The sequence below is a fragment of the Cygnus atratus genome, chromosome 1 (genome assembly GCF_013377495.2).
Source record: "Cygnus atratus isolate AKBS03 ecotype Queensland, Australia chromosome 1, CAtr_DNAZoo_HiC_assembly, whole genome shotgun sequence".
Taxonomy (NCBI): Eukaryota; Metazoa; Chordata; class Aves; order Anseriformes; family Anatidae; genus Cygnus; species Cygnus atratus.
In genome coordinates, this window is record NC_066362.1 from 95318979 (window position 1) to 95340089 (window position 21111).

The 21111-nt window shown below is 40.0% G+C and overlaps 1 protein-coding gene across 24 annotated transcripts in view; it reads right to left on the minus strand.

Annotated features, from left to right (window-relative positions):
• ZBTB20 (zinc finger and BTB domain containing 20) overlaps positions 1-21111 on the minus strand; it is a 453552-nt gene that overhangs the window by 115312 nt on the left and 317129 nt on the right. The window contains exon 1 of one of the 24 annotated variants that reach the window (XM_035541119.2): positions 17197-17657. The exons of the other annotated variants lie outside the window; for them this stretch is intronic. The gene's annotated coding sequence lies outside the window, so the exon portion shown is untranslated. Of the gene's footprint in view, positions 1-17196; positions 17658-21111 lie in introns of those variants that run through there. 24 annotated transcript variants of the gene reach the window in all.

Sequence of the window (21111 nt, forward strand, 5' to 3'; positions counted from 1 at the left end):
ATCCTTCTTAGCAGCCATGCCAGACGATATAGGCCTCTAAAACAGAACTCGCCTTCTTGATCCTGACCTTCACAGAAGAGGGGTTAGGCATATTATTAGGGCTGAGGATGCGTACATTACAGCTGATAGCTGCACAGAAAAATTGTGTTGTCTTAGTTCCTTCTGTCAACACTGTATCTTTTGGACTTGACAGATTTGTTACCCGGAGACCCCTCAGAAAAAACCAACACAACAAATGGATGTATCAAAGCGGAAAGGCTAAAAGATTACAAACTTTTGGTAGACTAAAGGTCTGGTTTCCCAAGTCTACTAAGGAATACTAAGCTATACTGCCAACACATTGTGCAAAACATATTAACATAGGATGAAGCAATGGACAAAATGAATCAAAGCTCTGAATTGTAACAAGAAGATACACGCCTATTTGACAAAGAAAACAAAGGCAGATGCCCCCAAAGTGTTTTATGCTACAAATCAGTCCTGTCCTGCCTTCCCTTCACCAAGCTGAAATAAATTCAGGCAGTCAGACCAGACAATGTTCTCCGAAAGACTGCTGGTCTGGGGACCAGGAGCCTGGTGCATAACGGCCCCAGGATCCATACAGTGCTCTCTAGTACTTAATTCAAGCCATGGCTCTCATCTACTGTTTCCTGTCCAGGTACAGGGAGAGATTAGCTCATTACTCAAAGCAATTAAAAATATTCACAGAAGTACAAACCTAAGTTGAGGTAGTGAAGGAAAATGAGGAGCTGTCACAGGAAGGAAGGCAGGTAGAAAATTTGTTCAGAGTTATAGCTATTATTTGTAGGAGTTATAGGCATGGTAGACGAGAGTATGAGAGAAAGCATAAATGCTTATCTAGTGTTTGGTCATCTACCCAGGAAGGTAGAAGAAATACAGCAAAGAGCAGAGAGAATCATCAAAATTGCAGGTCAGCAAAGAAGATATTTATAGCATTTGTTGGATAGACTACCCTGAGAGGCCCTATTTAGCTGCAAAATTTCTCTTTGAAGAAGAGAGGAAACTGATTACTCCCACATTTGAAAAAGATTTGTATGAGACAGATGACAGGATGCCCAGACTGAAGAGCTGAAGTGCCCCAAGATGATATGAGATGGTCAAGATCAGGCTGGTAGAGAGCAGGTCACTATTTATGTTATTTTCAAGAATCCGTAACTGATAAACTTTAACAGGGAAGTTCAGGTAGAAAAAAAAATCCTTTGCTAAGCACGTATCCCTTATTTGCATTTTAGATGGCTCCTGAAGATGTAAATATGAGGCTCACAGACACATCTAGAATAGACTATATGCAAAGGACTGCAATGGCTGGTAGTTGGGAAGTACTTTTTCAGGGTTTTGGGCAGCTGGGACACTGAGCTGCACCATAACAGAACCTGAGACAAAAGGTCTGAGCCAAAGAATGTGTCTTGGAGCCCCAGAGCTTAAATCAAAAAAAAAAAAAAAAAAGAGTAAAAAAGAGTAAAAAAAGAGTAAAAAAAAAAGTAGGAGGCATCCAGCATGGGAAAAAAACACAGAATGGAAAATTTTAGCCTAGTGGTTAGAGTTTGGCTGTGTTATAAGCAATATAAAACAAGTTCTCTTAAGGGAAAGCGTCAAGCAACTTTGATGACACGGATGCCAAAGAATTCTACAAATTATGACCTGAGACTCTGGAGGTGCTGAGTAATGACTTACACCAGCATTACCATAGAATTTGCTGTAAGGAATGAACAAGACTGTCATACCTAATTAAAACTGTAGGGTAATTTTAGACAGGCAGAATATACTAGAAACTGCAAACTAGAAGCTGGCAAATCGTCAGAACTGAAAGACCATAATTTTTTAAATGATCACAATTGGTCTGGACACTTGATTACAAGTTTTGTTCAAAAGAAAATACATAAAAACAAAACTTTCCATGTAAGTATTTGAAAAACAATATGTGTCTGAGGAAACTATGATTCATTCCAGGTTAGATAACTGCAGCACATGTATGCTGGAAAGAAGTGGGCCAAGTTCTGTCCTCACAGCCTTGTGCAGTCTTGCAGACTTGGTTGAAGCCTTGAGCAGAACTGGGGTGAAACTTTTCATCATATGGCACTGTTTGTCACTAGAGATGGACGTAACCTAATTACATTATATTAACACAGTAGATTTCTTCAAGATATACTATTACATGATAGATAAAAAATGAAGTCTAAGAAAGCTGACCATTTTTCTCAGTTCTCCAAGTTGTAAGTGGAATAATTACCTGTCTCTACTTATGCCATTTTTTCCCACCCAGTATTGCTCTATTTGGTGGGGTGGAGAAAAGGAATCCACTGATCTTTTTCATATTCAATTCCCAGTATTAATTAATCATTATTACTTGGAAGCCATTTTGGCCATTGGACAGGATAGCCGGGGGCTAATCTTAAATCTGCCCTTGTTTCATTGTGGCCAGATTCTGCCCACTTTCTCTTTCTTTGCCATTTAAATCACAAAGACTAAGAGATGAGTAAGGCCTAAACATTAAGGATATTTAGGAATCTATCTCCCCATAATTTTAATGAGAATTAGGCTTCTAAATGTTCAAGGATTTCTACTTTCAGGAGTTAAGATAGTGAAATCCAGTCATCTGAGCTAGTTTATGTATGCAGGTAATAGATTTATGAGCCTAAATACAATTTTCAAAGGTGACTTAGGCATTCACATCAAAGTCTATTGGAAGTTAGCAAAATTTTGGCTGTAAACCACCTGGGGACTTCAGAATGTTTTACCTTTGTTAGCTTAAGTAGCACTTACTTTCAACGAAATTAACATTTGAGGTGCCAAAGTTATTTTTACAATTGGCATTTAGTTGCTTCTAGCAATTTATTCACTAAGTGGCTTGAGTTAACCTGCTTTCAGTGCCTTCTTCTAAGTAGTAAATCAGGACAGAGATTTTGCTTCATTTGTGCAAAGTGATTTAGGCTCTTTCAGATGTATTGCACTACCAAGACGAGAAATGATATTTGTTCAACCCCTTTGCTGGCAAAAAGGAGGAAGGTTATGAACTACCTTAAACAGGGAAGAGTGGCAACAGATTCAGATAATCCCAATCTGACTGCTCTTCCCTCAAAATGTTTTCAGCCTTTACCAACACGGAACCAGCAAGGGACACAGTTTTATATGACACCTACTCAGTGTACTGAATCTGAGATGTAGAGTATTGCCATACCCCTTCTTCTGGATGTACTACACCTGCTCTGTATAGAAACTAGAATTTAATCCCAGCAGAAAATGAAGACAATAATTTACTAGAGAATCCCTCAGTTCAAAGGAGGCCAAACTGAGCCACTGCCATGATGGGAAAAAATGGTGAAACAGGAGGCTGTTTCAGCTGAAATTCAGCAGAGCTCTGTAAATGATCTGAGGGGGCAGAGAGGCTACACTGACATAGCAGAGACATGTCTCTGACATAGCAGAGACAGATTACAGCAAAATTAAATTGAGGATTTTAGTGGATATAATTGTTGTTTTTATATATTAATGAACAACAATAATACGTGATTCTAAACTGAATACCAGGTTTGACATTTAATCTGAGCGCTCGTACTATCCATAAATGTTCATAAACGTCACAAGACCCCAACCCTTTGATTGAATTACAATCCAGTATGCAATTTAGGAAACGTGGATTAATCTACATAGATTTATATTTCTCCAGGTTACATTGTTATTTGTTGATTTATACCCTTTCCCCCTAAGTGTTCTTTTCATCGAGAATCCAGGAAAATATATGCAAATCTTTAATAGGAGAGCAAAGGAGATCCAGCGACTAGCAGCAGATGGAAACTTAGTTCAGTGAAACCTATACTAATTAACATTTGCTTTTTGAAATCACCTCTGCTAATGGCCAGCAAGATCTTAGTCCCTGTGATATCTCCTATTACCTCTGCATTAACTCTTACTACAGCCAACAATCACCTAACAAGTTTCTTGGCAAAGCTGTGCAATTAAACTGCCTTTCAATCATCTTTCTGAGGAATCCAGAAATGGAAACTGCTTTAGTATTAGGAGTTAATTGCAAAAATGCAAAAGAAGGCAGTTAAATGTTAGCATCCAGCTCTGGGGCTCCCAGCACAAGAAATACATGAACCTGCTAGAGCAGGTCCAGAAGAGAGCCACAAAGATGATCAGAGGGTTGGAGCACCTCTCCTATGAAGACAGGCTGAGGGAGTTGGGGATGTTCAGTCCGGAAAAGAGGAGGCTCTGCAGAGACAGTGGCCTTCCAGTACCTAGAGGGGGCCTACAGGAATGCTGGGGATGGACTCTTGATCAGGGAGTGTAGGGATAGGACAAGGGGTAATGGCTTTAAACTAAAAGAGGGGAGATTTAGGTTAGACATTAGGAAGAAATTCTTTCCTATGAGGGTGGTGAGGCACTGGCACAGGTTGCCCAGAGAAGCTGTGGCTGCCCCATCCCTGGAGGTGTTCACGGCGAGGCTGGATGAGGCTTTGGGCAACCTGGTCTGGTGGGAGGTGTCCCTGCCCCTGGCAGGGGGGTTGGAACTGGATGAGTTTTGAGGTCCCTTCCAACCCAAAACATTCAATGATTCTGTGATACCAAATGTATGAGAACATCTTAGCCACAGATGTCACATGTGAGGCAGGGAACTACATCAAACAAAATGACATATAGATGAAAATGATCTTAAAGATCTCCTTTTCCTTTCTTCGTTCTTTCCTTCCTTCATTCTTTCCTTCATTCCTTCCTTAGTTCCTTCTTTCTTCCTATCTTTCTTTCTCTCCCTCTCTTTCTTCCTCTGTGGTCATGCTACTTGAGGTGACCACCTCTTCTAACAACTGAAATATCTAGAATTCCATTGCCATCTATATTAATAAGCTTCACTGCACAATGGTATCTGCTTGGGGACTGATAATGACACCTACTTAAACAATGTGTTAAAGCACATAACAAACCAAAAGGCCAACCAGGCAGTAGCACTTCCTGACATCCTCAGAAGCCCAGTCCTGCTCCCTTTGAAATCAACAGTTTTCTCAAAGGATTATATAGGCCAATTCACATTTTCCTCTGCATTTTACTTCTGTGTGCCTATCAGAAGAGGGACAACGCCACAGTGCAGCCCTTGTAGTTGTGAATTCATTCATTCATACGTATATTATGGCTGCTTCATCTAATAAGAAGGGAAATAAGCATCACTCTGTTGAGTTAGTGCTATATAAGTGATGAACTGAAGAGATGGTTTTACAAGTGACAGCTTACTCCAGTGAGGGAGAAGGCACAGATGGAAGAGGATACTGCAAAGTGGGCTTGAGGGACAGTTATATGGTTATGTATCAAGTCTTAGCCTTCTATACCGGAGAATCAAAACAGAATTATTTTTAAAAAATTACCAGAATTATTTGTACACATTAGAATTAAGGTATGTTGCACTGGGATGTACTTTCACATGCACTTTGGTTATGAATCATTTAAAAAAATTGAATCTACTCTTTACTATATGTGTGAACACTCCTGTTAATGAAACAAATAACCAACTAGTGGTTCTGTAGAGAATGTAACAGTGACCTGAGAACAATTTTGAATCATAATTAATGAGGATATGCCCACTACTCATTTTCCAAAGATTGTTTAGATTGTTTGTTTAGAAGCTACAGTCCACAAAAGATAACAGAAAGGGTTAACTGACTTTTTATTCTTCCCTTGAACTAGAAGACAGAAAGCCTTGCTGTTTACCTTATCACATATTGTAATGGGTTTATGAATAGCTATATCTTATGTTTTCTTTAATTGGTATGTAAGTAACTACTTAAAATAGTTGTTAAATCTGGACCAGAAAGTGTAATAAAAGGAGAGTAGTGAGTTTGTTTTTCAATTAAAAATAGCTAAAAGGTTAGCCTTGTCTTTTTCAAATTAAGAAATATGCAATGGGCAAAGGATACTTTAAATATGTGCTATGCATGCACGCACACACAAATGCTTTTATAAACCAGAAACTTCACGGACCCTTAACTAGGAAATACAAAAGAAAAGTCTTGAAGGAATAGATTTTTCAACACACACTGCTTGCCAGGAAGACTGGATAATATTATATTTTGATAAGACAAAAGAAATTAATCCAAAGTTTGGACTTTTATGTTTCTGTAAGCTAATTCAAAAAGACACCAAGTCAAAGAGCTGTCTCATTCTGTTGCTAACTCAGCCCAAAATAAGTAAGTCCTACCAGCTGTTCTCAGTGAAAACAATGAGGTAGATGAAATAAGAAAAGGACTCTCTTACATTTGCAGACTGAACTCTAATTAACATCCATCAGAGGTCTCCAGCTCCCCAAGAAGAACTTCAGTCAAGAAAGGTCTCTATATAAAGCACCTCTGAGGAAAACATCTTTCAAAGAAGAGCAGGAGAACTCTCGGAAGCAACATCACGTTACAGCTTCAACAGCAGCTGCTGTAAGAGGTTCAGGGTGAGAGCAAAACGAGCAAAAACCCACTCCCCCCAAAAAAAGGGTTAAATATATACTTGTTTTAAAATTTAAATGTAGCATTTTGAGCATGCATCCTGACCTAAAGACGGTATGAAACGTTATTATGATTAATTTTCAGTAACTCTGACTACTGACTGTATCTTTGAGGAATTTGTAAAAATAAGGGAAACCAGGATGTTGGGTTGGCAGATACCTCACAGCACAGCCCACCAGGAGAAGGAAGCTGCCCACCATCACCTGTCTTGTGCCAGGACACTGCTGTGCACCACTGCCCCAGAGATGGGCACAGGCAAGCAGGTGCCATGCTTCTCACGTGCCTGGGGACTAAATCTGGGAAACAATACCTGGGAATGGAAACAGATTACCTGGGAATGAGTGGCCACCACCAGAATAACCTACACTGCCTATTTCTGAGTGCCCAGGGGTGCTGTGCTGTAGCACATCTTCCGCTTCCCTGCTTGGAGGTTTGCAGCTCCACTGCACAGTCCACATTCCCTTCACCCTTTCTTAAGTACCTGTCCTGAATTCAGCAGTGCCCAAAAAGCTGGACTACACGGTATAAGAAAGTACAGTCAAATAACACCAAACTATTTAAGCAGACTACACTTGAGTAACTGAAATGTTAAGCTGAAAAAGTATGGTACTAGGAACCAAATGCATCTGTATTAATAAAAGCAATTAGTGAAGTTTGGCTTGTTGTCTCCTATTAATAATGAGATAATTGCTCTAAACTCTAGTGATACATATAAATAGGTTACTGATATGAGGAAGTGACCCTGGAAAATGAGTTTAAGTTATTGGTTGGGAGCTTTCTGTTGCTAATTATTATTTTCTTTCTGGGTATTGATGTTCCTCTAGGATGATCTGATAAATCTAGCAATGTTGTGATCACTCCTCTAAATGGTATCTTTGGATCATGCGTGGTCCCAAGAGCCATGACACTCCAGTGTACTTTACGTAATTTATTTCCAAAGTGAGACATGCTGACTCTCCATAATATTTCTTTCATTTTAACAACTGACTAACATTCAATTTGGGACATAAGTACTCCGATATATCATTTTTCCCTGAAGGCACTGCAGATCAGAACTAAAGGGCACTGAGTTTGCGAGCACCACGAGGCTCAGATAATGGGGTGGGCACTGCGAAGCCTGGCTGAGGGAAGCTGCAAGGGGACTGGAGGGCAGTGCAGAGCTCTCAGAAGCCCCAGGCTGGGGTTACGCTGGACTTGAAAAATTCACCTTGCTCTCTTTGGAGAGAGCTGTGTGCTCTGTATATATAGCGTTTGAGGACTTGAATAGGAGGGTGTCTGTTAAATCAGGAACCAAGTGGCAGCAAGATCATTATGGAAAAGTGTAACAATGTCAAATCCATAATCACAATCATTTAAAGAAAATGTCAGGATGTTTTCCTAACGGCCTACCCAGAAGAGAAATCATGACGTGAATATATGAAGACCTATAGGAAAATGCTAACCTGACAGATACCAGGAGGAGCAAAGCCTTGAAAGGTATCATACGGTTTGTGCTCACTTCTTTACAATTTGTACAGCCTCAAATATACACCGTGTTCTTGTGACAGGATGCAGTGCTTGGAACTAGACAAAAAGCATTACAGAAAGTATTTCATTTTCCTTTAAACCCCTACAGGCCCACTGAAGTCACCAGGGTTATGCAGCTGCACCGGTGTGTGCAGTAGTAAGCCCTCGGCATCTACAAAAACAGGTTAAATATGTGCCCTTTCTGAGTTTTCCAGAAGGAGGACCAACTTTTTTTTTTTTTTATTTTCTGAAAGGCCATAATCAATACTTTGGAATTTATTTTTCACCTGCTTCTTTTCACTCTATGCCTATTAAAGTAAATCAAAACTACCGTATAAAGATCCACTAAAACAGCTTCTGGGAACAATACTCTTCATTTTATATTCGGCATGAGAACAGTGTACTTTATAGCATGCAGTTAGTTTTGTGACACGTGCCCTGAAAATTCAGTTTCAGGGGAACTAGATTTTTCATTGCTTTTTTAGGTGGGGATGGGTGCCTGAAGAGGCAAGAATGCAGTCTCTTATCACTGAATCTGATCCCTCTTAACATTGAAGCTGATGCCTTTTTATCGGATCCTGTCCTTAAATTTAAGCGTTACTGCAAATTTATCTAAACCACCTCTCTCTTTCATTCCTTATAATTATTATACATTATTATTATTATTATTATCATCATCATCATCATCATCATCATCATCATCATCATTCCTTGCAGAAGGAGGGCTTAAAGTGGTGCAACAGCCAGGTAGCTTAGATAGTCATTTCACACCAAATCTTCAGTCTTAACCAGAGTGACCATTTGATAATTTAGATAGAGGACAACACCAGATATTTGGCTGAATAAATTTATTGCATAATGTAATTGAAAAGAAAAGGTATATGTCCCAGTCAGACATAATATAAAAGTAACCACACTGTAAGTCCTTAGCAGCTTTTCTAATAGGTCTCATTGTCTGAAGTGACACCATTCCAGTCCTGAACTTCCTTTCTTGAAACACCAAAACATTTTGAGGTATCTCAGCCCGGCAATTTCATTCAGTCAACAAGTGGAAATAATATTTATAAATGAACGGTGGGAAGGGCTTCAAGAATATTTGAATTACTTTGGGGGTTTTCCAAATTTTCCAGGCTTCTCCAAATCAATATTGATAATCCAAGTCAATAAAATTCATTCAGAGGGGAACTAACGTGCCTTGAAGCTCTGGAGTTCAATATGCATAGTCACCAGAGTTGTATTTATAAAAAAATCTGCCAATGAGCTGAATGTTACCTTTTGCTTTACAGAAGAAGTCATCCTCATTCCCATTTTATGGAATGAACAAATGAAAGGATAGAAAGCTAAACTGATCTTGAAGTCGATCAATGCTAAATGATAGGAAGCACAGGAACAGCACAAAGCTGAACCAGGGGATGTTCAGACTAGACATTAGGAAAAATTTCTTTACTGTAAGGGTGGTCAAACACTGGAACAGGCTTCCTGGTGAGGAGGTTGATGCCCCATGTCTTTCAGAGTTCAAGAGACATTTGGATGATGCCCTCAATAACATGCTTTAACTGTTGGTTAGTCCTGAAGTGGTCAGGCAGTTGGACTAGGTGATCCTGGTAGGTCCCTTCCAACTGAACTACTCTTTTCTATTCTGTAAAGCAAAACTGAGAAATGATCTCACATCTTTTGATGCCCAGTTTAGAGCTTTAGCTACATGAAGTGAGAACAAAAATCCTTCAGGAAACCTGAAAAGCCATCTGCATACTGCTTTCAATGAAGAAAAGCTGATCCCTTTGATTGCTGAAGCCAAGCCGAACAGCAGACACAGAGATTTCACATAGTCTCTTAGTGGCGAGCCATAGTTTACATTATTTATCAGCTTTCCTACAAAGCATAAGTGTCCATTTCACAAAGACAAAACCAAAAGCAAACAATTCCAAGAACTCATCCAAACCCAGTTTACATAGTTCGTTGCATCCATTTGCTTCAGAAAAGTAAACCTTTCTTTATGGGTTTGGTTTGAATATAATCATTATACCATTTTCCCAGATCATCTGAAAATGCAACAAGTTACAGCAATCAAAAGGAAGTTCACAGGTGAGTCAGTTTAAGAAGCAGCACAATAAACTGACATTATAGTATAAGAACATGTCACTTCTATAGATGGACTCTATCTTGTAAAGCAAGTGCAAAGTTATATTCAATGTTAGTTTGGGAGACAAGTGGGTGGGGGAGGAAAGAATCAGATCCAAGGGATACTGTATAGCACAAGAGCAATGCTAGCTTTATTTTGCAACCCATTATTTTCATAAGAACATGAATCAAAGAGATAAACTATGCCAATTTCTTCATAGCTGACTTGTTACAGGATATTGTTTGAATCTTCACTAATGACTCCTTGAGGTTGGTTATTACTCTGATTAGGAGTTGGGAGGATAGAGGTCTGAGACCTTTCAAAGGAAACATTTTGTTCAGAACTGTTACAGAAAATAAAGTCAGCATTGCAGTAACTTTAACAACCCAACCAGAATAATGGTCTGTGCATGCAGACTGTGATTTTGCTGTTTTAAATGAGGGAGATAAACTCTACATAAGATGGGAAGCTGAGATAACCAGCTATTCAGTCTTGGGGATCAGAAAGCTGTCAGCCTGAGAAATATGAGTATCTGTGGAAACACTCTGGAAAAGGAAGGATGGTGAAGTTATTAGCAGGTGGGAAAAAAAAAAGGCTTTAAAATTTGCTTTTGGTTTGTGGCAAAGATAAATACATTAAGGAATCTGAGATGCTTCTGTACCCTTGGTAGCATACTGAGATTTCTTTTTATGCAAAAGCAGGGTGTATGCAATGCTATTCTGCTCTGACAGTTATCCCAAAAAGACCAGTGGTCATGCCCATCACTGAGGTCAGCATGAAAACTCCTACCGGCTTCATGAAGAACGAAGCAGAGGTAGTTCTACACTACCGTGTGCTAGTTTGTAGCAATGGCAGATAAAAAACACTGCTTGAAGATGAGGGCAGGTTTTGTGGGATCTGGTCCCCCTCAGACTCCTTGGTCAATTTAGTCATAAAACCTTAGTGTTCTCATGCCACAAAACTGAGATTATAATAACTCAGTTCCATAGATGGTATATTGTGAGGGGATGCATTTGAAAATTAAGAATCCTCTTCTTTCTTTATCAACTCTATTATTTACCGGTTGTAGCTTTTTTCACCAGCATCTAGCACTTACCAACACGGCAGGGGCAGGGCCAACAGTGTTTGCCCAGACTCATTTGGTACCTCAGAGATAGAACAAGGTACCTGACAAAGGTATCGTTATACCCTGGTGAAATTTCACTGGAGGATTTTGAGTTAACCACGTATTTGAGAACAACTAGGAGTTTTCCTTTGTCAAAACACTCAACAGTTTCCCTGTCAGTGCAGGTGAAACAGTGAAAAATGCTGTGGATAGAAATGTCTTCTCTAGCCAGAACTTTTTAATACACACAGATATTAACAAACCAACCTGAGTACTCTATGAGCTAAGCTCGTGTCAATATCCTGAAAGACCCTCCAGGAAAAGTTATGTACTAGTCTAATAAACAGATGCTATTTCTACGATAGCTATATAGAAAATGCTTGTGCTTCCTCAAAATATGTTTTCCTGGGGAACGGACACAGATAAGACATACCATGTAACCTTGCAGATGATCACTGTTTTCTAGCTTCAAAGAAGGGAAACTCATGCAAGCAAACAACCACTTCCACCTGCACCGTACGAAAGCGATCACTGTGAAGGATTTAATGGAATCAGCTTGTCAAAATGATGAAGCTGAAAAAGCTTTTACAGAATATGTCCATGACAAAAAACTTTAGCATAACGTATATAATGCAGAGTGGTTTTTGTCATGGCAAAAAGGAAGGAATATCATTAATTTAGACATTAAGTGTAAGGTTCTGCTGAAAACCTCCATGGGATAAATCACAGGAATACAGCCTTGACCAGACAAATGGAGCCAGGCAAGTCCCAGTTCTTGTTAGAAGTTATCGAAAGTGCCATTGAGTTTTTAAAGTCTGTCATCTCCGGTAGATGATAAGAAAAGGGTTGGGCTGTTTTCTTCAGATCTACAAGCATCTGGCTACAGTCTTGCTGAGGCATATACATGATTGGAATCGAAAATGAGCTCTTTTAAAAGTGCTCCTTAAAGGGACCCTATTCATACACAGTACTTGCTCCCCAAATCTTTTATGGGAAAGAAGCTCATTATGGTCATACAGACAAATGCTGTATAATCTTTCACCCTGTCCACTAGCGATGTGTTCAATCCAATTTACAGCACTTCCCGCTATTCTAGTTCTGGACTCCCCACACAGCTCTCCTAAATGCATACCCATCCTGACCCACTGCTCCCCACCTGCTGTTCTTTCAATTTCAGGCTTCCCTGGAGCACTGACTGCCATTCATGCCTAATAGCAAGGTGGAGCAACTTGATTATACAACTCTGAAAAGTAAAATTTCTGTGCCTTTTGTGCTGAAATGCCATAATTAAGATGCGTATTATCGTACGTTGGAATGCTCGGAGATAGCAATGCAGTGGCCTTCACTTCAGGAAATGACATTTTGTACCCGTGACAATTTATATTCATCAAAAAAACAAAAGTTTCTGATTGCAGCTCCTTTAAGCCTCCTCCATAGCTAGCTGATCCATCTATCCCTGTTCCTTGCCTCCATTTCCACATCAGCACTCAAGGAAGTAGAGGTTGGTAATAAGTACAGAAACATTTTCAGGGAATCATTTACTTGGCTTATTCATGTCCTTCTTTGCTTTTGGAATGTCCACCAGCAGACTGCATACATATTTTTTTTCAACGCAGCCTATTTTTTTTTATCTACCTTGGGCAATACTGTTCACTAAGTGCCTGCAGCCTGCTTCAAGTACTTGACATTTGGAACAGGGGTGCAGAGGTGGGATCAAGCAATGCAATCAACCACGTCACACAATAGGTGAACAGCATTGTTTTTGCTTCCTGACTGGATTAATGTTAAACCCTTGAGCCCTGAAACCATGTACTCAAGCCTGTGCTTAACTTCAAACGTGTGAATGCAATGGGACTCAAGCATGTAATTAAAATTTAACCTTTATTTCAGGTTTTAGTTAGTAGAAATGGACTTATGCATGTGTTTAAATGACTTGCTTTGTAGAGACAATTTATTGAGCTGAAATAAGAATTGGGAAGAAGAGATGAAGACATCATTGGGATTTGGATTCATTCAAGATGAGAGGGGAGAGAAATGTTTCTATGGAATTATAAAAGTGAGTGACTTCTTTTGGAAGAGAGAAAGCATTTTTGATGCGATACTCCTAGATTTACTGGCATTCTGTAGCTTCCTGGTTAGGGACGCAGTTCAACTTTCTCTCACATTTTCTATTTAAGCTAGTTGCATATGTATGTCCATTGCCATTTGCAGAAGGTCAGGACAGCTTCTGGGCTGCTTCCTTTGACTGCACAACGGAGGTGAGAAAGGTGTGCAAAGCCACATCTCACAGCGCTCACCACTTAGAGGGTAAATACATTCACGAGCTGATAGTTCACTATCTAAGAGAATATGAGCATGTGATTTTAAAGCGGGCCTTTTGCCTTTGCTAGAGTAAAGCCTGCCTGCTCAAATGTTTGCGCAAAGCAAACACATGAAGGGTGTGACTGCAGCCGGAGCAAACTCATTTGTAAAAGTAAGCGAATACTCATGGACTTTTGGTGTGTGTATGCGTTAATATCCACACAGTTGTTCTTTTATTAGGTATAAATGGCCTTTCTGGTTGACACTGAGAAACTGTACATCAGTGTTCATCTCAAGGAAATATTCACATCTGCCAGCCTCCCTCCTCTGTCAATACAGCCATGTCGAGGCTATGCGCAGGGGTGACTCCTAAAGATGATGCAGGGCTGACAACAAAACCTTGCATCAAAGGTAGCATTCTCTGCCTCTGTGAAATGCAAGCATTTTACAAGCCTTTCTCCTTAAGGAATTAGGATTAGACTTCAAAGCTGCAGAACAAAACAGGGTCATACAGGCACAAAATTATTAGGCTAAGTCCATGGATGATGATACCAAGGGGTTTAACGTTCATGAGATCTTTTCAGACTATTGTAGCATCCTCTCTGTTCTCAGAATCCTCTTCCCTAAGAGCGCCTCCAACCCCTCTTGCAGCGCCCACTGTATTAACTGGCATGACATTGCCACGTGTCCCCTGCCTCGCAGGTGGCATCATATTCCCACTAGAAAGGTTCAGTACACATATTTCACGTTTCTTAATAAAAGAAAGGATTACAAAGTACTAAAAGTATCTGGCACAACCCCACTAGTCCCTCTTTCACCCCAATTCTCTTCTGCCCAGCTACTCATTACATCAATTCTAAATTAATTTATCTTAGGTAAACATCCCAGAAATATTATAAACAAAACCAACTCCTCTTCAACTTGTTACACTTTTTTTTTTCCTTTCACATTCTTTACAAACAGAAGTAGAAAAAAAATATATGTACATAGCAGCAAATGTTCTCTCACTATTTTCCTTTTTTTTTTTTTTTAAAAAAAAAAACACACACAGTGTTTATCTTATATAAACACTGGTGATGGAATTATAAACACCATTATTCCACCTCCATGTTAATACTCTTATTATCTTGCATAAACAGAAGTGAACGAATACGTACATGACACCAATCAATCCTTAAAAAAAAAAAAAAGAGAGAGAAGTTTTTATCTTTTATAAACAGCGGAGGAAGAACTTAATGAATTCAAAATGTAGTTTTCCTGTTTATATTATTATGATCCGAAAGTAGAAACCAAATGGATGTATATTCAACATCGCACGAGCTGTCAGTAATGAAATACTTTCTTTCTGCATACTTCAAGAGTGAATGCAGTACTAGTGAAATCTGCTGGTCCATGAGATCTGAAAACTGATGGCCTGAGTTTACCCATGGAACAGGCAGGCAAGGAGCTGTGCTGTGTTCTCCTATGGTACTTCTGCCAAAGTTCTTCAACCCCTTCCTTGAAGAGCCATCCAAGATAAAATATTATAGCTCAGTCTGTGTGGTGAACAGTTAGTACTTGGTCTTTCTGCCGAGATTCCCAGATATAGGGGGCCAATTAATACAGATGGATTTTGCGTAATGTGGACACCTGCCACCAGAAACTAGGCTCAGACCCCTAAGTCATTTCACAGAGGCCACCCAACAGCTGTTTGACAGTAATGACTTTGGGACATGAGTGACCTAGGTCAGATATAAACGTGTAGCTTCAAGCTGATAGGCTCCATATGTCAGTACTAATCCCCATAACCACCCACGCCTTCTGCTTTCTTATTTGTGAGTGTGTTTGTTTCTGGCTAATCTTCTAAAGCCCATCTCGGAGCCTAAAAGATTTTTCCCTCTACCTCATATGTCAGGGTTGAAGTGCTATTTCAACGTTTTTTCCCCTCTACCATGCCTTCTTCTGGTGGATCATCTCTTCCTTTGCTTTAGTCATGCAGATTGTACCTCTTTCTCACCCTGAATTAAGTCAGTCATGGCAATTGAGCTTCCCAGAAAGGACAACTAGAGGAGATTTTTTTTTTCCTCAGGGCTTGCCCCTTTTCAAAAAGGAGCTGCTCTTCAGGTTCACAATGTTCACTGCTTCTGCTGTCCTTTATGGAAATGAAATGCATTTTGTTTCAGCTAGGCTGAGTATAAATGCAACTGGCAGGCCAAGTGATCAGCCTTGCATTTCTTTTAAAAGCATTTAGGCTGAGGTTCCAGCCAGAAGACAGCTGCTTCAGGCATGGAGGTTTCAACTCATATTCTGCTTGCCCACTTCCCACAAAGTTGGGACCTGGGTATTCGAAGAGAACCCTTGAAAAATTAGGACCCAATTCCACTGCACAGATCTTAACAGGTGTTAAACAAGCATGGTTTGAACCACCTGCTAAAGGGCAACAATCTCTTCTAAGAGTTATTCCATGTGCTAAAAAGAACGTGGAGGAAAACCTCTGTAAGAAAATCCAGGGGAATTAGGGTCAATCAGGGAATGCAGAGTCCCTCTGCTTAGGGAGTAGAAGAAATAGTTTTGTTTGGTGGCAATCTGCTTAGCTGCATCTCAGAGTGTGAACAAATGTCCTTAAAATAATAATTGCTCAGATAACTGGGATGCACTGATTGTGAAAATAGAAACAGTGTTGTCTCCCCTTCCTTCCCCCCTTTCTCCTTCTTGTATTCCATTGACTTTCTATATTTGCACATACTCTGAGCCCAATTAGTGACCCTTCTGCTTGTTATCAGAGAAAAGCCCTGAGATGCAAAGACCTGGACAGCAGAATCTCTCTCTGAATTTTCCCACTTCATAGGGATGTTTAAGTCTAAATTTTGCAGCATAAGGCCCCACTATCTAAAAAGGCTTCTTAAAACACCAAATTAAACACACAAGAGAGAAGTAAGGCCTTTCTGAGGAGGGTAGCCAAAAATAGAAGGAAAAAAACATATTTCACCATTTGTTTTGAAAACACCAAAAATGATTAAAACATATTATAAATGAAACTAAACTAAAAAAAAATCTTACCATATGAACAAATTCCCTGCCAAGTTCCATTTTTAAATCAAAGCCTTTTTAGGCTCATATGTTGAAAAAGAGAGTCTTAAACTAACAAACTTATGTAATGGATTTTAAAAAACTGCACAGACGTGCTTAACTGAAATTGCCAAATCTGTTAGGACTACATGAGAAGAGAGGAGGAGGAAAGGGAAGGACTCACAAAGGTTTGGGATTCATCTGTGCAACTGCCCCCAGATTAAGACTCCCCTTGAAGATGATTCCAACTTTCGAGAAGCCAAGAAAGATGACTCACTCTAATTTAGTTTTTACCCCCGCCCCCTTTCAGTAGACCTCAAAATTTGAGACAAACACAACTGGGTTTCCTTACCCATAGAAAAAATGACAAACTTACATGTGGATAGCAAAGGGAAAGGAAAAGAGGGGGTGAGTGAGAAGAGAGATACAAATATATCCACAAAGACTCTCAAACAAGAGGCAAAAAAGGTTAGGGAGATTTTGGGGGTTGGTAGAAAAATATACACTGCAAACTAGGACAAAGAGATGCATTGAGTGGTGAGCAAAATGCTGTTAAGTACCATGAGGGGAAAATTTTTGAAAGACAATTGAATGCTCTTACATGTACCCACCTTTTGGATGGTTCCTTTCCACCTAATAAATATTAGGTTTTGTGTTAGCTGAGAGGCTATCATTATACTTTAAGTATAAAGAAAATTTCAAGCGTAAGAGAAATGATGACTGAAACAGCTTTGCTGCAACTGAAAAGCCAGTCAGAAAGGGAGTTCTCAGCCTGCCAAACCTTTGCTGTCCCGGCAAGGGTTTCCACGTCCTTCTCAGTCACTGTGTGTCTTCTTCCCTTCTGAAAAGCATCCAGATGTTGCAAGCGCATGCAGTGATAGTTCTACTACCACAGGCAAAGTGCAACATCCTCTGATGTGCTCAGGTGCACCTGTTCTTCTCTTCATGCCAAATTTTGGGTGGCCAGGAAGGCCTGCTCAGGTCACCTGAATGATCTTCCAAGTCTTCTTACGAGTCATTTGCGTTCCTTCACCTGACATCTGTCCAGGTCAACTAACAGGCCTCTTTCTTTCCCTTTTAACAGGTTCCCCAACCAAGCTTTGTTCCTTTAGGATTTAAGCCTTAGCAGGAACAACAAAATTACTTCTGCATCTGGTGACTGTATGGTCTTGCTTCCCTGGCATGTTTCCGCATTAACTTCCTGGTGTTCAGACAAGATTGCGTCTGGATCCAGATTTAAACAGCCCTTCAGAGCACGTAGCTGGTTGGGTTGCTCAGAGGCAGTGCTCTGATTCAAGCCTATCTCTGTACTAATCTGACAAGAATGCCGTGAAGACCAAAGGGTAAAGAGTTATAATTACTTAGTATCATAATTATAGGAGGGCAAAGGGGGTTCTGTTGCTTTTTGAAAATTAAAAATGTGTGTAAGTTCAAGAATACTTTTCTGTCAAATTTACGCAGAAAAATAATCTAGGTTCATAATGATGAACAATGACTTAACTAGAAAAATAAATCACAGCCAGAAGGCAGGTCCCAGGACTATGCAGTCAGCAGAAGATATAAAATCCCTCATGATATAAGAAAAGTTACAATAGGGCCACAATAAACTATCCACGTTCAGTGGCCTCAGCTCTTCCCTCTGTTACTCCTGCACAACCCAGACATCTGCACATGTTTCTTCCAGTCACACTTCTACAACGACGAGGCCTACGAATCACACCATCGACGATTCCTGCTCTACCCACCACCTCCAGAGGCATAACCTACAGGGAATTTGCCTGTCTGGGATGAGAGAGTTTAGAAATCACTTCAGGAATGTCTCATTATAACCGGATTTGTAGACTATTTATACAGGCACACGCAGTGCTATTCTTTATACTCCTTGTTTACATTAAGGTTCCTGACTTTGAGGATCTGAAGCTTCAGGTCCCAAGGAGCCATCTCCCACAATGGCACTGAGTCACTGCCTTGTGCTGCCAGCTGCATGCAGCGGTCTTGATGCTTTTCACCTCATTTTCCCAAAAGCAAAGCTTGGATTCAGTTTGCTGAAAGGCCCCGGTTTTAAGTAGCCTTTGATTCAGGCTGAGCAAGGTCTGATCTGAGCTTAACTATCACTTTGTCCCCGTAGTTTTAATCTAGGAGTTACCAAGTGATACATCACCATCACCCCCAAAGTGAGGAGTTGCACCAGGCCTACAAAGCAACAGCATGTGTGTCTGAGTCCAGCCTCTGGTCCTGGCCAAATTTTTAAAATGCTTTGAGAATGCCTAGGGAAAACAGTGATGAAACAAAATGCCCATGCAAAATTAACCCCTTCTCAGTGACTATCAACAGCAGGAAACACACGCCATGGTAAATTAACCTGCAGTATACACCTAACTATAAGAATATAAGCAAGACAAGAGGCTAAAATGTGCCTTCATTTACATTTACAACTGTATAAATCTTGCATGTTGTGCAGCTGAAGTCAGATTTTGGTTCAAAAGGTCTTAGATAATGGTCTTAGATGACAGATCTTAGAAGGTCCTAGAGTTCTCAGTAAAGTTGTGGGTGCTCCGCACCTTATCTTGTGGAGTCACCTGTATTTTGAGCTTCTAGATTTTAAACTTCAGAAATTATCCTCACCAGTAAAAAACTGAACGAAATCCACACTTTTGCTTAATAAAATAATAATAATAATAAACCAACAGTACAGCTCCCCTAGCTTCAGTTCACCTTTTATGCATGCATGGAAGTATCTCTCTGGGTAGAAGAGCATGGTTGTTCTGGGAAAAAGGAGTAATTTCCAGCTGGAGCACCGTACAAAGAAAAAGATTTAATTTGATCAAGGGAGCAATCTCTCTTCCATTCTCAAATCAGTATTTGCTGCCAGAAATGGGAAAGCTGTGGCTCAAACCTGTAAATGCTTGAGAAAACATGATGGTTTGCAATAAAACGTGCAAGCGCTCTGGTTACAGCCACCTCTTTAAGTGGAAGTAGAGAAGGAAGCATGGTCTAGGGGCTAGTGAGGCTTCACAAAATTACCACTAAATTCTACCAGCCCCAAGGCAAATAACTACCTAAGAGCAGTTTTCCTGCCATGGCTATCTGGCACTAACAATCTGATAGTTCACTGATGAGCAACAGTGGAAACAGAAGATCTTTTAAGACCGCCATCAACAACCCACCAAACCCCCCACATCCTTGCACCCTACAAAAAACTGAGGTTTTGCAAGACTAGTTTAGAACACAATGCTAAGAAACAAGAACACCCAAGCTGTAACCCCATTTTTCCATGGGAACCCACAGTGAACCCCAGGGCAAATAAGTTCATCCAAATGCTCCTAAAGTCGGCTGAAGGAGAACTTGGTTTTCCACAGAGTTAAAAAAGCATGAAAAAATACAGTAGGAGACTATTAAAATGCATCACCACACTACAGCAACACTGTGTTCTTTTAATTGGCCCATTCCTTTAACAGATGTTTGAGCAGTGGGCTGCAACGTACTATAGCTGAAACCCACAAAAAAATGGACGTGTGCATTGTTTAGTTTTTGGAAAGTACTCTGCGGCCTTTTAGAGCTGGGACATAAATGTAAGGCATACCTGATCCCAGCTCCCAGAAATAATTAAGAGCCAGTGCCAATGTATATTCCAAGTCTGATTTACAGTTCTTGTCAGTATAAATACAACTGTCCTTTTCTGCCACAGGGAAGGGTGAACGGCATTAGAAAAAAAAAATGCAAACCAGTCTGATCTTTTACCCGGAACGCTGCTGTGTAACTAATCCTTTAGCTGTTCCAGTTTGGGAATGAACAACAAAGGCACCAGGCATTTTGTTCTGAGAATTGTTGTATATTTGGACCTTGAATCTTTTTCAAATTTTAAAAATATTGGTGGAATTAGTTAGCCCTTTGTTATTAAATACATACAATGAATTTTTGGAAGAAAAAAAAAAAACATTGTTTAGAAATACAATGCATTTTGCTAGGCCTATGACACTAAGTGAAAAAAACACTCTGTACAACACAGCCCTTAAACAACTTCTAGTCCAGTTTTGCAAATAAAAACATTCAATGCAGTTCCTACCATTCTGGATACTTAGCCAAACTGATCTTTCTAGTCCTTTAGCTACTAGTACTCAGAGGAGAGTTGAATGGACAGAAAACAGATAAGGAGCCCGGCATTATCTGCAGAAAGTCTGGTCCCTCAAAATCAGCTTTGCCTTTGATTTGAAGAAGGCTTCATTAAATGTGGGATTTCATTCTCTGCTTTGACACTCACTCCCTTGTATGATCTCGTCATTTCCTGCCTCAGTTTCCCCTTGCCACCGGGGAACAAATTCAGCTGTAAAATGAACTGTTGTTTTTAAATGACGATACGTCATCATCAAAAGGCAAAGTTCTGGATCCCTACAACAGTTCAAAGAAGGAAAGAAACTGAAATTCCACTAGCCTTAAGACAGTCGATAGCTCAGCAAGATACTGAGTGCCTTAGCATAAAGCCTGTGCCTGTAGTGAGCTTTCTTACATCTTCTGCTTATATTTCT